Source organism: Triticum aestivum, chromosome 2D (assembly GCF_018294505.1).
Source record: "Triticum aestivum cultivar Chinese Spring chromosome 2D, IWGSC CS RefSeq v2.1, whole genome shotgun sequence".
Classification (NCBI taxonomy): domain Eukaryota; kingdom Viridiplantae; phylum Streptophyta; class Magnoliopsida; order Poales; family Poaceae; genus Triticum; species Triticum aestivum.
In genome coordinates this window covers 167,673,507-167,683,292 of record NC_057799.1, presented here as the reverse complement: position 1 = coordinate 167,683,292, position 9,786 = coordinate 167,673,507, and the positions used below count along the sequence as shown (strand labels likewise).

General features: G+C 53.2%; 1 pseudogene; it reads right to left on the bottom strand.

Moving 5' to 3' along the window:
• Nucleotides 1-1,083: 1,083 nt before the first annotated feature.
• Nucleotides 1,084-8,465, bottom strand: LOC123049111 (laccase-4-like; annotated as a pseudogene).
• Nucleotides 8,466-9,786: the final 1,321 nt, after the last annotated feature.

Below are 9,786 nucleotides of genomic sequence, written 5' to 3'. Positions count from 1 at the left end.
TTAACAACTTTCAGAAAAAGTTCACGAGTTCAAATAAATGCTCAAGAACTCAAAAACTTTGTGAATTTGAAAAAAAAAATCATGGCTAAAAAAATATGATACGAGTTTGAAAAAGTTGACGAACTTGATTTTTTGCGAATTTTCGAAAAAGTGCACGTATTCAAGAAAACTTCGTGAATTTTAAAAAAATCATGAATTTATAAAAAGTTTGCTAATTTGATAACCTTTTGTGATTTAAAAAAACAAGACAAAAAGGGGAAACGGAAAAAAGAAAAAGTGGAAACAAAAAAAGCAAATAAAAAAGGGGGGGAAATCAGAAAGAAAACCCAGATGGGGAATCCTCTAGATCCTAAAATCAAAAAAGCAAACTGCGATCGTGAAAACCTGGCGCGCACTCACGAAAACCTAGCGTTGTGTGGATGTGAAGAAAAAAGTTAATGGGCAGAGTGCATGAGCGAGAGAGGTGTGCGTTGGTTTGCAGATTGTCCTATAACCGGCGCTAAGGGCTCCGAATAGGATTTTGGGTCCTAGGCTGAAGGGGGCCACAGGAAAAGAAAGAGGTTAAAACTGGAACAAAACAACACACAAGGGTACCATACTTTCAAGTGATAATGTCACTTAGATGTGACATAACAATGTCTCGTCTAGATGAGCCTTAGATAAACCCAATTTATTTTTACTCGGGGTAAGTCTAATGAATCATGCTGCTTGTACCACTGAAGTTATAGTTTTACTGAAACTAAAGAACACTTATTTGACAAGTCTTTTGCCTTGTTTAAAAAAAAGAACACTTATTGCTAATAACAAATGGAGTGATTTAAAAAAAATGGAGTTTAAGTCAACGTGAAAATACTAACAAAACAGTTTAAGGATTTGGACCTTCAGTTGACATCATTGTTTATTCGAGAAGAGTCAAAACATTGTCGCTACAAACGATACAAAAATATTTAAAAGATACAAGAAAATTACAAGACCAGCGCACTGATTAAATACATAAAAATCTTCTGAAGGAGAAATCAGTTGCAAGTTATCACACCGATAAATGAGGAAAAAAAATCAACAACTTAATTTGATCCTCTCCGACTAGCATTTCGGAAGATCGGATGGCGGGGGGAGCAGCTTCTGGTTCGGTAGGCTCCCGTCTAGCACTAGCCATGCCATTCGTAGTCCCCAAGTTGTGTGCACCTCCAAATGGCAATGCATGAACCATACAACTGCGGATACATGCATATCACACGTATGAGCACAGGCTAAACATCCAGTTGCATGAATATAGAGAGTATATGCAACTCTGCTTACCTGGGTTGTCAGCAAGGAACCGTATGGCAACCCATCCACCAGCCGGCACATTCACGGTGTTCCGCTCGACGGGGTCGACGAGGTTAAACCTCATTGGGTCATTCACAGGGTCGTAGTTGCCAAACCTTTGCCCGACAACGAAGAAGTTGAAGCCGTGCAGGTGCAGAGGGTGGCTCTCGATGCCAAGGATGCTCGTGTCCTGCATCACCAACTCCACCGTCGCGTTGAATGGCAGCACGAGCAGCTTGGTCCCGGTGGCCACATTCCTGTTGTTCGGCGATACCCCAGTGTAGTTGAATTGTGAGAGGGGCATGACCGGAAAGTTTGACCCGTAGACACCTCGAGACTTGCCTGTGAAGTGCGACTGAAGGAGCGCCGTCGAAGGAAGCACCAGGGAGATGTTGTTGATGGCCGCCGCAAGCTGTGTGGTGTTGGTAGGCCCCTGGCACGTCGCATTCACGGGGCAAGGGCGTGTGCCCAACCCAACCGTGAAGAAGAACCGCTTGTCCACTGACTGTGGCACGGTGTCACCACGGCAGTGTAAGGCACCACCGCGTGACTGCTAGTTGGCTGTGCCAAGCGTGAGTGCGTGCGTGAGCCAGCTGTAAGTGTATGTGTGGCCGGTGCGTGAGCCAGCTGGGTCGAGGGGTACTTAACCCCCGCGTGAGCGTTGTATTGGACAGGCTGTTATTTGAGTAAACTAAATATCTCTCCCAGTTTTTCTCTCGCTCACCCTCTTCCTCACGCCATCCTCATCCCCTTTCTCTCATCTGCCTACTCTGGTCTCCTCGATCCAGATCAGGGCGTGACATTTGGTAATCAGAGCCGCCGAATCCTACCGAAAAATTTTCTCCGCTGCCTCCACAAACCTCTTGGCCTTGATCTGTAACATCCACCGCCGCGGGTGTGATCTGCTTCGGCAAGTCGCCCAAAATCCTCGGCGGGGTTGGATCGGCTCAGAGCGGAGCAACGGCGCCGTCCAAACCATCGGTTCATACGCGACAGCTGCTGTCTGCCATGGACGACAACACCAGCACGCTTAAGGCGCTCATGGAGACCGTTCTCTCGCGCCTCGACGAGCAGAAGGCCGACAACGAAAAGCGACTCGAGGTGCAGGCCGCCTTCAACGCGCAGGTCGCGCAAGATCTGCGGGCGCTGTCCAAGCAGGTGGATCTCACCCAGGCCGACGTCGACGAGACTCGCAAGGCGCTCGAGAGGTCGCCGTCGCCGTGCGGATCGGGACCGGGCGCCGTCCTCAACCCGTCACCACCTCCACCCCCGCCGCCTCCTCTGCGCCCTCCACCCGTGCACCAACAACAACAGGGACCACCACCGTCCCCACGCCTCGCAGATCAGCGGCCGCCTCTGCTTCAGGCGCCGCTCCAGCAGCAGAATGAGCCACAACTCCACCAACACCACGACAACTACATCAAGCCGCCCAAGCACGATTTTCCGCGCTTCGACGGCACGGCGCCATAACTCTGGTTGGATCGCTGCCGCGCCTACTTCGACCTCTACCGCGTGCCGCCGTCAAGCTGGGTGACCACGGCGACGCTGTACATCGAGGGCCAGGCCGCGCACTGGCTGCAGGCATTTCGTCAAACACATGCTGGCTTGGGCTGGGAGGCGTTCTGCGCAGCGATCATCGAGGAATTCGGCGCCGACGAGTTCGAACTGGAGATGCACAAGCTTCTCCAACTCCGGCAGAGCGGCACCGTCAACGAATACCGCCAGGAGTTCGACAGCCACATGTACCACCTCCTGGCGCTCGACCCATCGCTCTCCACCAAGTTTTTCATCACGCAGTTCTTGTTGGGCCTCAAGGACGAACTGCGCGCGGCCGTGCGTCTCCAAGCCCCCACCAGCATCACGCGCGCGTCGATCCTTGCCCACATCCAAGAGGAGGAGCTGAACACGCCACGAGCGCGGCCGCGACCACAACCCCAAGGCCGCCCACCTCCAGCGCCACCAGCGGGCCCGGGCGCCGCGCCACGCCAACAGCCTGACGACTATACGCGCGAGCGTCAACTCAAGGAATTTCGCCGCGCCAACGGGCTCTGCTTCAAGTTAGGCGATCGATACAGCCGCGAGCACCGCTGCAATCCGCAGGCGCAGCTGCTCACGATTCAGGTCGGCGCATATGGCGAGGTGCTCACTGATGACGTCGTGCACGCGCTCGACTTGCTCGACGCTCCAGAGCCTGCCGTCCCTCCTCCGGAGTGCTGCACCATCTCTGCGCACGCGCTGGACGGCTCAGAGGCGCCCAACACCATTCGTCTCCGCGCACTGGTGGGCAACCAGGTGATGCTGCTACTGCTAGACTCCGGAAGCACGCACAGCTTCGTCAACAAATCCTTCGTCGAGCGTGTCAGTGCAGAGACACAAGAAATCGCTACCCTGGACGTGCGTGTGGCGAACGGCGATCGCCTCACCTGCTCTCGCCAAGTCCCTGAGCTCAAGTGGTGGATGCAGGGCCACACCTTCTCGACGCCGATGTACGAGCTCGACACCGGCGCCTACGACGGCATACTTGGCATGGATTGGTTGGAGAAAAACAGTCCGATGACATGTCACTGGCAAGAGAAATTCATCTCATTCCTCCACGACGGCGAGTTGGTCACCCTGCAAGGTGTTCGACCCAAGACGACACCAACGCTCGCGGCCGTTCAGCCGGCCGAGCTCTGCAAACTGATCGCTGGCAATGATATCTGGGCTATGCCATGGTGGAAATGCAACCTCCCAGACCAAAGTCGCGCATTCCATCACAGACGCCGATCAGCGATTTATTGGAGGAGTTTGCTGATGTCTTCGCCACACCAACCGGTCTGCCTCCTCATAGGCAGTACGATCACGTAGTCACTTTGGAAGAAGGAGCTCAACCTACAAACACACGACCGTACCGTTACTCGCCACTCCAGAAAGACGAAATCGAGCGTCAAGTGAAAGAAATGCTCGATGCCGGCGTGATCACACACTCGGTCAGCCCATATGCTGCTCCGGTGCTGCTAGTGAAGAAAAAGGACGGGACATGGCGGTTCTGTGTCGATTAGAGACGCCTCAACGACATCACAGTGAAACAAGTTTCCGTTGCCAATCGTGGACGAGCTCCTCGATGAACTAGCCGGCGCTGCTTTCTTCTCCAAGCTCGATCTGCGGGTAGGCTATCACCAAATCCGCATGCGTGAAGAGGACGAACACAACACTGCATTCAAAACACACCACGGGCATTTTCAGTTCCGCGTGATGCCGTTCGGCCTGACAAATGCGCCTGCAACTTTTCAATGCTTAATGAACGCGATCTTTGCCAAGTATACACGTAAGTTTGTCATCATTTTTCTTGACGACATTCTAGTTTTCAGTGAGACCTGGGAAGAGCACTTGGAGCATCTTCGCCTCGTCCTGAGCCTGCTCCGCGAGCACCAGTTATACGCCAAGGTGTCGAAGTGTTCATTCGCACAAGATCACATCGATTACCTCGGCCACGTCATCTCCAAGCAGGGCGTGGCGACGGACTCTAAGAAGACAGAAGCCATCGCTCAGTGGCCTACTCCGACCAATGCCACCGAGCTGCGCGCGTTCTTGGGGCTCACAGGCTACTACCGTAAGTTTGTGCCGCACAATGGGATCATCGCTAAGCCCCTCACACTGCAGCTCACCAAGAAAGGATTCGAGTGGCCCGAATCCGCGCAGCGCGCCTTCGACACGCTCAAGCAGGCGATGGTGACCACGCCGGTGCTCGCCCTCCCAGACTTCGACAAGCCGTTCTCGATCGAGACGGACGCATGCGACACTGGCATTCGCGCCGTGCTGGTGCAAGAAGGCCACCCGGTCGCCTACTACAGCAAAGCGCTGGGAGTGAAGAACCAGAAACTCTCAACGTACGAGGAGGAGTTTCTGGTGGTGATGATGGTGGTGGACAAATGGCGCTCCTACCTGCAGCGCGGGCCGTTCACCATCCTCACCGACCACAAGAGCTTGTGCACGCTGGGCGATCAACAACTGGTGACTGACGTCCAGCGCCGCGCAATGTCGAAGCTTGTCGGGATGCAGTTCAAGTTTCAGTACAAGCGCGGCATCGACAATGGAGCTGCGGACGCGATCTCCCGCGTGGGCAGCCACTTCAGCGCCAATGCTCTGTCCCTGTGTCAGCCCGCGTGGATCCAGGAGGTGGCCAATTCCTATGCCACTGATCCGGACGCGCAAGAACGGCTGCAATAGCTTGCACTGCACAGCCCAGATGATGACAAGTACGAGCTGTACCGGGGCCTCATTCGGCGTCAGGGCCGGCTGTGGATTGGCGCAAACACCGCTCTGCGCACTAAGCTCATCAGCGCGATGCACGACAGCACCGTGGGCGGCCACTCCGGAGCAACGGCCACCTACCACCGAGTCAAGAAAGTTTTCGAGTGGAAGGGACTGAAACAAGATGTCGACGAATTCGTGCGCCAGTGCCAGGTTTGCCAGCAAGCCAAGCATGAACTTCGCAAGCCCGCGGGCAAACTGGCACCTCTGCCGATCCCCTCCGCACCTTGGCAAGAGCTGACCATGGACTTCGTCGAAGGACTACCCAAGTCCGAAGGTTACGATACAATCATGGTGGTTGTTGACCGCTTCACCAAGTTCGCTCAATTCGTGCCCTTGCGGCACCCGTTCACGGCGACACAGGTGGCGCGCGTGTTCTGGGACAACGTCGTCAAGCTCCACGGCATCCCCAAATCCATCGTCAGCGACCGCGACAAGATCTTCACCAGTGCGCTGTGGCGCGAACTGCTCGCCGGTGCAGGCACCAAACTCCTCTACTCCACAGCGTACCACCCCCAGACGGATGGCCAAAGTGAGCGTGTCAATCAGTGCATGGAGATGTACTTGCGCTGTGCCGTTCACGACACTCCCAAGCAATGGCGCCGTTGGCTTTCCGCTGCTGAATTCTGGTACAATTCCTCCTTTCACTCCTCGCTGGGTTGCTCTCCCTTCAAAGCGCTGTACGCGGTCGAAGCCAACGAGGGGAGCATGGCCACCTGGCCTGCATCCCAACCAGCCTTGCCGGACGGGGAGCAGTGGGACTGGTCCTTGCATCAGGAAAAACCGCGCGCAAGTCAAGCACAAGAAGTTCGCGGACCTGAATCGAACAGAACGGGTGTTTCAGGTCGGGGAGCAAGTTCTTCTAAAACTGCAACCATATGTACAGAAGTCTGTGGTGAGCCGACCCTGCCCGTAGTTGGCGTTCAAGTTCTTTGGCCCTTTCTCCGTCATCGCCAGAATTGGACCTGCAGCATACAAACTGGAGCTCCCTGCCGACAGTAAAATCCACCCTGTGTTTCACGTCTCGCAGTTGAAGCCTTTCACCCCCAACTACAGTCCGGTGTTCTCTGAACTTCCGGTCACCACTGATCTGTCCACTAAGGAGACCATACCAGTGGAGATACTGGACCGTAGAATGATGAAGGGCAACGCACCCGTGGTTCAATTGCAAGTGGCCTGGGACACAGTTCCTCCGACGATCACCTGGGAGGATTACGACGTGCTTCGCCGGCGTTACCCGCAAGCAAGCATCTGGGAAGACGACGCAACGGAGGAAGAAGTACGTTCTCAAGGAAGGGAGAATGTCACCACGGCAGTGCAAGGCACCACCGCGTGACTGCTAGTTGGCTGTGCCAAGCGTGAGTGCGTGCGTGAGCCAGCTGTAAGTGTGTGTGTGGCCGGTGCGTGAGCCAGCTAGGTCGAGGGGTACTTAACCCCCGCGTGAGCGTTGTATTGGACAGGTTGTTATTTGAGTAAACTAAATATCTCTCCCAGTTTCTCTCTCGCTCACTCCCTTCCTCACGCCATCCTCATCCCCTTTCTCTCATCTTCCTACTCTGGTCTCCTCGATCCAGATCGGGGCGTGACACACGGCCGCCGGGTACTGCGGTGTGGCGAGGCTCCGGAGCTTGGAGGTGAAGTTGGTGACCAGGCCCGTGTCGTTGAACCTCGGCAGAGTCGGCTTGAAGAGTGGCAGGTCCTTGTCGAAGCTTGACTCGGAGGCGGAGTGGGGGTTGTGGTACTCGAGGATGCCGGCGACGGTGGTGTTGTCGAACGTGCCAGGCCTGATGACGGAGTATGGCGCGGCGGACATGTAGAAGTTAGCCTTGGGATAGAACGGCTTGGCTGTGAGGAGCACGTTGGTGGTCTGGCCGGAGAGATTATCAGGGTCTTGACAGTGAACGGCTTGACATAAACAGCGTCGACCTCGACGATGGTGAGCGTGTGGTTGGCGACGGAGAAGAAGAGCTCGTCGTTGAGAGCAGCGTTGATGAGGCGCAGCAGGTATATTTTTCCTGGTTCCACCTTCAGTTTGAACGTGTCTGCAATGCATCATGGATACACGGTGAGAATACTGGTTACCAGGTTTACAAACCTTTGACGATTAAGATGCATGGAAGCATAGAGTGAGCGCAATGTACCTTTGGCGCAGCAGTTGTATAGCGGCCCAGGGAGGCCATTGATGGTGAAAGCGTCTGAGATGTTTGGGGCGCCGCCCGTCCTGAGCGCCTGGCTTACCAGTGCCTCCGTGTCCGCCCTCCACCACTCGCCGAAGAGAACTGGAATTTCCTTGTGGGGCGCAACGAAGGGGTAAGGCACGCCGAGCTTGGGGAGGATGACGATGGCGCCATATACTGTGGCGCGTAGCCAGGAGATGTGTGCGTGCCACCAGAGCGTGCCGCGCTGGCCGGTGACGGTGAAGTTGTAGACGTAGCTCTGGCCTGTCTGAATCGGGCACTGCGTCACGTACGCCGGCCCGTCGGCCCAGCCGCTCCGCAGCTGCCGGATGCCATGCCAGTGCAGCGTCATGTTATGCGCGACGTGGTTGGTGACGCGGACGAGCACGCGGTCGCCCTCCCGCGCCACCAGCGTCGGGCCGGGGTACTCCCCGTTCACCGTCACGATGCTCTTGCTGGCGCACAGCCTCGTCACGTTCGCCATTTGCACCTGCAGAGATCGGAAGACGATCGAGCACCATCCATGTGAGAAAATGCATGTAGAACATAGATGAGTGCGGGCGTGCGTGCATATATACGTACATTGAAATCGTAGTGCCTAGTGATGCTTTGTGCCTGGATGATGAGCAGCATCAGAGTCGCCATGAGGAGATAGCAAGGAGCTGGAAGACGGGAGGAAATCGCCATGGCTAGATTGTCGATCTTGATGAGCTCTTGAGGAGCAGATGTATGGCCAGGTGAGGATGGAATGATTTTGTTCGAACAAGTACTTGAGTTTATATATACATGTAGGAAGCTGCGAGCGTGTACCACCAGCTACGTACCACCGTCCCATTTCTTTGAGGTATTCTACGTGGTCAATTTTCGTTAGGTGATTCGGTGGATGAGCGATCAAGCCAGGCAGGAGCTTGAGCTAGCTGGAGTTCTATAGCTTTGGAGTGGAGCCAAAGCCAGTGCATTCCAATACCATCGACCACCTCTGGTTCAATTCAAGGTATTCTGGATTAGCTCCTGGAGAAAAGGCAGAACATCAGTCAATGTTAGGTTCTGCGGCTTAATCATCGAAACATCACTTGCATGGTACAGCAAGATTGGCTAGCTCCTGGAGAAAGGCACAACACAATGGAAAATTAGTTCAGCCGGTCACTGTCGCCAAATCAACCAGCATAGCTCCGAAACAGGTCCCACAGAATCGCTAAAGGTAACTTCAGTTCGTAGCACTATCTTTCCTTCACCTACTACAGTCCAATACGAATACAGTATCAGTATCCTATGTGCATGTACCAACGTTTGCATGATCACTTCACAATTCGACAAGGTCGTTGGCATCTCTCTCTATCTTTGACGTGTGTTCTCGACTTCTTTCCTTGTACAATTCCCAATGGAGAGAAGGATGGCTCACCCAACCCGATCAACGTTTTTCAGTTCGTACATTTTCATACATTAGTGAGCGTGCACGTGCGTATCTTGTGAAAACAATCTTCATCCTAGTAAAAACAAATATCAATAAAATAAACAAAATATATTGATGTACCAACATAAGAGAGGCAATAGAGATGTTTAAAATGTTGCAATACAAAAAAGTTTACTTGGACTAAAAATCTAGTGAATAGGCTAACCCTGGTATTCGAGTTTTTTCCATCAAATAGGTAATGCTGGGAACCGATTCTTTTGTAACTACACACACGGAAAATTGGCAAAGAACGCTGATTTTTTTCCCAGTGTAGTCCATCATTCATCGTAATCAACTCCATGTTATAAGAAAAAATAAATCTAAAAGGCTGGAAACATACACCAATGCATCCATCCACAAAATAAGCTATGATTCATGACACCAACCAGTGATTAAAAAAAGAATTATTATGACGACATCCAGTCTAATAGGAGATTATATTTTGTCGACAAAGAATGGGAGATTATATGGGTTGCAAAATCCACAACATCTTCGCATAAGGCATTTTAAATGTTTAAATACCATAGTTATTAGAGCAATGAGAATAAAGCTTTG